At 53.9% G+C, this 6000-nt stretch overlaps 1 long non-coding RNA gene across 1 annotated transcript; it reads left to right on the top strand.

Moving 5' to 3' along the window:
* Nucleotides 1–4264: 4264 nt before the first annotated feature.
* LOC127970004 (uncharacterized) lies at nucleotides 4265–4768 on the top strand. Its single transcript, XR_008156472.1, has 2 exons — nucleotides 4265–4480; nucleotides 4616–4768. It is a non-coding gene; the product is annotated as an uncharacterized LOC127970004 (long non-coding RNA).
* Nucleotides 4769–6000: the final 1232 nt, after the last annotated feature.

The raw sequence follows: 6000 nt of genomic DNA, 5'->3' as shown, positions 1-6000 counted from the left end.
TGCCTCTAGTCCGGGCCAAAAGAAGAATCTCCTAAGCAGGGACACGGTCCTCTCCTGTCCCTGGTGCCCCAACTGGTTGTGGTACGCCGAAACTAACGCCGTTACCTCATCTGCGGGTACCACGATCTGGCGTACTTCTTCGCCCAACTTCGGGTCACTGACCCTTCTGCACAGAACGCCATCTCTCAGCTCCAGCCTGTCCCATTGCCCCAGCAGCCTCCTCCCAGTATCCGTCTGGGCTAACCTCTCCGCTGGCGTCAGCCGTCGGCCCTGTTCCAGCCATTCTCTTACCAGCCGCACATCTTGATCCCTGGCCTGTCTCTCCCTCCACCGACGGGGATCCCATCCCCAGTTCTCAGGCACGGCCTCTTGTCTGCTGCCTGGTGCCTCTACTGCTCCTACCATATAGCCCTCCTCCGGGCTGGCCCCTCCGGGGCTTTCCGCTTCGGGCAGCCTTGAGAGGACGTCCGCGTTCGTGTGTTCACGCCCTGGTCGTTACTGTAGTTGATAGTCAAAGTTGGCCAGTTGGGCCACCCACCGCTGCTCCACGGCTCCCAGCTTCGCCGTCTGTAAGTGTACTAATGGGTTATTGTCTGTAATGATCGTCACCTTGGCACCCCAGAGGTAGTCTTTAAATTTCTCACTTAGGGCCCACTTCAATGCCAGCAGCTCCAATTTGAAAGAACTATAGTTCGCATCATTCCTCTCGGCTGGGTGGAGGCTCCGGCTGGCGTACGCGATGACCCTCTCGACTCCGTCCTGCCGTTGAGCCAACACCGCTCCCAGCCCGAGATTGCTGGCATCTGTATACAGAAGGAATGGTTTTGTGAAATCTGCGTATGCCAAGATAGGGGCCTGTAGCAGCTCCTGCTTCAATGTCTGGAACGCCGACTCACAATTTGCATCCCAGTCTACGTTGGGCGACCCCCGGCCCCGGTTACGACCTGTGCCAACCAGCAACTGATTAAGGGGTTTAGCAATTTTTGAAAAGTCCTTTATGAAACGCCTATAGTATCCCACAAATCCTAAAAAGGATCGCACTTGCCTCACTGTCCTCGGGGCCTTCCAGTCTTTCACGGCCGATACCTTTCCAGGATCTACGGACACTCCAGCCGCACTGACCACGTGGCCCAAAAAGTTGACTTCTCTCCGTAGTAAGTGACACTTATTGGGCTGTAGTTTCAATCCGTACTTCTCCATGGCCCGAAAGACTTCCTCGAGGTGCCTCAGGTGTGAATCAAAATCTGGGGAGTAGACAATCACATCATCCAGGTAAACTAATACTGACTCCATTAACTGACCTCCCAAGCACCGCTGCATCAGCCGCTGGAAGGTGGCCGGAGCGTTAAAGAGCCCGAAAGGCATCCGGTCCCATTCAAATAGTCCAAACGGGGTTGTAAAGGCAGTCTTCTCCCGGTCTGCTTCGGCCACCTGCACCTGCCAGTAGCCACTGGCCAAATCTAGGGTAGAGTACCATGCCGACTGCGTGAGGCTGGCAAGCAAATCTTCGATCCGCGGCAAAGGGAAAGCGTCTTTCTTAGTCACGAGGTTCAGCTTACGGTAGTCCACGCAGAATCTCCAAGCCCCCGTCTTCTTTTGCACCAGCACTATGGGGGCCGCCCACGGGCTGCTGCTTTCCCTGACAACTCCTTGCTTCAGCATGCCTTGCAGGAGTGTACGTACCTCGGTATACAAAGTGGGCGGAATTGGGCGATACCTCTCCCGGCTGGGCCCTGCATCCCCGGTAGGTATATGATGTTGTACCACCTGGGTGCATCCGTAGTCTTCATCGTGGGTGGCGAACACATGCTGCCATCTCCGAAGGAGGGCCTGTAACTTCTGTGTCTGTGCTTGTTCTAAATCCTCCCCTTGTAATGACTCACCCGCCAGGTGGCTCGGCACACTCCTCTCCATACCACCCCATGGGGTGTCTACTTGTGTCAGGGCCACCTCGATGACAGTGGGGCACACCTGACGAAAACTAATATCCCTCTCTTCCCTTACTTGGTGGGGTGTAACCGTTGTCAGACGGGCTAATCGTTGGTGCTGATGTAGTTGCACCGCGTATGGGTGTACATTCCGTATCCTCACGGGGACTCTCCCCCGCCGGACCGTCGCTAGTCCTCGTGCCACTTCCACTTGTGGACAATCCACATGGGGCTCCACCAGCACCCACTCTTCTGGGCCCGCTCTTCGGGGCGGTACTCGCGCCCACACAACAGCCTCACTTTTTGCGGGGACAGACAAAGCAAAACGACACATCACTCTTCCTACCTCTTCCTGTTCTCTGCGGACTTGGCTCATTTGCACCCTTCGACAGTCAGCTACCACACACTCCCACTTGGGCCTCTCTGCAGGTGGTATCTTCGATACGGGCCTAGCCCGAAATAGCTCTTCCCAGCAATCAGCGAGGACATTCATGCCCAACAGGGCTCGATGTGCACCCAGACAATGGTCTTGCACGATAATCACACCTTTCTGGGGGACCATCACTCCGTGAACCTCTAGGTCCGTCAATCGGTAGCCAATATATGGGATGTCGAGGCCGTTTGCGCCCTTCAGAGTAAGCCAGGGGGCCTCCGCCCCTGGTGCCCCTTGTTTCCCAAACACTTCTTCGGATAAACTCTCAGCAAATAACGTCACTTGGGAGCCTGTGTCTACCAGGCATTGAATCTCCTTGCCGCACACTCTCACCTTCGCCACGGGGCTACGCCCAATCATCTGGCTCCTAGAGCCATATCCTCTTCCAGGGTCTTCACGAGGGGTCCCGGCCACACGACCCACAGTGGCCGGCCGACCTAAAAACCCCCTTCTGACGCCCAGCGGGGCCCACACTGGCGGCTATAGTGACCTGGTTTGCCACAGCGGTTGCAGATGGGTCGCCCTTGCTCGTCCCATTCAAAACGGGGCCGATTAAAGTGGTTCGGGCGCCTGAACGGCTCTCGGCCTCCCTCTGAGTACACTCGGTCTCGGGGCGCCGGCCGTGGTTCCTCCCGCGCCCGTCCTTGGCGCAATTCTCCTACGAGGGCTTTAGACAGTTCAGACAGTTGATCGCGGACATCTTTCAAAAGTTCAGCCTTCAGTGCTTGCTTCCAGTCAGGGCCTCCGGGTTGTGCTGGTGCTACTTCACTGACGGCCGCACACACTGGGGGACCACTCACCTCAGTCTCATCACCTTCCAGGGCCAGTGCCTCTTTCTTCAGATCTTCGAACGTAAGACCCGGGTCCCTTCGCAACTGGATACGTAGGCTCTGTCTCACCGGACCCTCCTTCAGCCCCAGAAGAAACTGGTCCCGCAATAGAGTCTCTCCATCTCCCAACCCGTGGTCCTGACGGGTCTGTAGTCGGGCGAATTGCTCTCGCAACCTCAGGGCGAAAGCTCTAATCGGTTGACGGGGGCCCTGCTTACAATTGAAGAACTGGGAGCGAAGGACAGCTACGGGGGTGTGGTCACCATACTGTTCAGTGAGGAACTGGAACACGGTTTGGGCGTTGGCTCTAATGGCTTCGGGGGCGGCATGCACCTCTCGCCGCGCTTCTCCATCCAGGGAGTTTAACACAAATTGAAGCCGCTGGGCTGCACTAAGGCCCTGTAGGTCGGCCAGGTACTCTAGTTGGGCCTTCCATTCAGACAATCGTACCTCGGATTCTGTCCCCCCATACTTTTGGATCCAGGGGCTCCCCATAAAAGCGGGCATAGCACGGGGTTGGGCTGAAGGCCCCGCGTCGTCGGTCATTGGACGACCTTGGTTACTCAACTCGAGGTGGAAACCCTGCCGACTACGCCAAATCTGTCACACCCAGGGGCGGCTATGCTTTGACTAAGCCACACCCCTTCTCAACTTCCACCTCGAGGAGGTCCCCAAAGCCAACCCAATGGCCAAACAACACGAGAACAAGTAAGTGATAAAACAATCTTTATTTAAATATTTAAAAATAGCTTGGGGAATAGGGAAAGGGTAATTAAAACTAAACTCTGACTCTGCCCTCCAGATGGGCTATGGCCGGGAAGAGGTCAGGGAGCAAGGGGGCCACGGGGATCCGGGGCGTGGGACTCGGGGCCCGGCCAGAGTCTTAGGTATCCGTAGCGCCCTCCTTCTTCCTCCTCTTCGCTGAATACAACTCACGGTAAGTACTGGTTCACACAGTTCGTTCTCGGGGTGCTCACTCTCTTTCTCTTCCTCCACAGGCAACGGCTGGGACGCAAAGGCACAGTTAATTCGGCTTGGTTTTGTTCTCACCTCTTCGCTGATTGCAGCTCACAGTAAGTACTGGTTCACACAGTTCGTTCCTTGGGTGCTCACTTGCTTTCTCTTTCTCCACAGGCAGCGGCGTAAGTACAAGTTTCCTCGGTCTCTCCTCGTGTTACCCACTCTCTCTCCTTTTCTCTCCACAGGTATCAACTTGGGCACAATAGCACAGTTAGTTTGCTTTTAATGGCTCTCACCTCTGGGCTGGACACAGCGTACTGTAAGTACAGGTTTCGCTCTATTTCTCCTCGCGTTATCCACTCTCTCTCCTCCTCTCTACAGGTATCAACTTGGACACAAAACACAGTTACTCTGCTTTGGATGGCTTTCACCTCTGGGCTGGACACAACGTACTGTAAGTACAGGGTTCGCTCTATTCCTCCTCGTGTTATTCACTCTCTCTCCTTTTCTCTCCACAGGTATCAACTTGGGCACAATAGCACAGTTAGTTTGCTTTGAATGACTCTCACCTCTGGGCTGAACACAGCGTACTGTAAGTACAGGTTTCCTCTGTTTCTCCTTGTGTTACTCACTCTCTCTTTCCTTTTCTCTCCACAGGTATCAGATTGGACACAAAGCACAGTTAGTTTGCTTTGAATAGCTCCCACCTCTGGGCTGAACACAGCGTACCGTGCTATCTCCGGAGATCTGAAGCACGCTCACAACATATACTCTACTGAACTAGGCTAGAACCAGCAGTCTCCTTGTCCTCCCGCGACGGAGTGCGTGAAGGCGGGGGTTTATCTGACAGGACACACGGCAATACACAGCAACCCACAGCAATATACAGCACCACGTCAAAATTATAGGTTTTCACAGCACGAAGACTCACCCACCACACTCAGTGTACGAAAAGGACACCCGTCTTCCTTCACTTCGCTTGGTTCGGATCTGGCGATGGAATATGCGGCCTAGCTAGTGATGTCATCGTTGTGACTACTTCAATAAGTATTCCTTCGGCTCTCCCACCACGCTATATTAGGGGTAGGGCCGCCCTCCTCCTCCTGGGGAGATCTACACAACGCCAGGTCAATATACAGGGCACTTTCGGCTTGCTCTTAGTACTCACATCAATGCCGCTTCCAATCCCCTTTTTCACGTCGTCTCAATTCGCCGTATAATCCGTTCACTTCTCAACCTTTAAGGTTCGCGATGTCTTCACAATCATACAATTCCAGCCTGAGGGAGAGAGAGAGTTAGACAGCCACCAGCAGCGCACCAAGACGGGCACGACACAGTGCTTCACACACACCAGAAAGAGCTCTCAGACTGTGAAATAACTTGGCCTTAAGTACTGCCTTGTCCAGCGTATCCTCCAATCACCAACCGCTGTCCCTAACTAGGCACAGGTGCATCGAATTCCCTGATTTTCCCTCTTACGGCGCTACCGGAAGTTCCGGTGTTCTGTTTTTCCGGTCCGGGCGGAAACACTTCCGGGCGGAACCAAACTTCCCGAATTTTGGTTCCGCCCCTAAAGATCGTCACCTTGTGACACTTGCACTCCCAGACACTGCTTCTGCTAGCGACGTCACTTGCAGTCTTTATTTTTTATTTTGTTCTATTTATTGATAACTTTTTGTTTTATAACAGTTGCCATGTGGCGAAGACAAGAAAAAATAAACTAAATTACAATATCAATTGCAATCGCTACTTGCACTCTCCGCTACCTGTGACTTCACTTGCAATCAACACAAATCGTGCATGTTGCCACTGGAGACAAGACGCTGTGGTTGTGATTAAACGATTAAAA

The sequence above is a fragment of the Carassius gibelio genome, chromosome A4 (genome assembly GCF_023724105.1).
Source record: "Carassius gibelio isolate Cgi1373 ecotype wild population from Czech Republic chromosome A4, carGib1.2-hapl.c, whole genome shotgun sequence".
NCBI classification, from domain to species: Eukaryota; Metazoa; Chordata; class Actinopteri; order Cypriniformes; family Cyprinidae; genus Carassius; species Carassius gibelio.
This window is presented reverse-complemented; position numbering and strand designations above follow the sequence as displayed.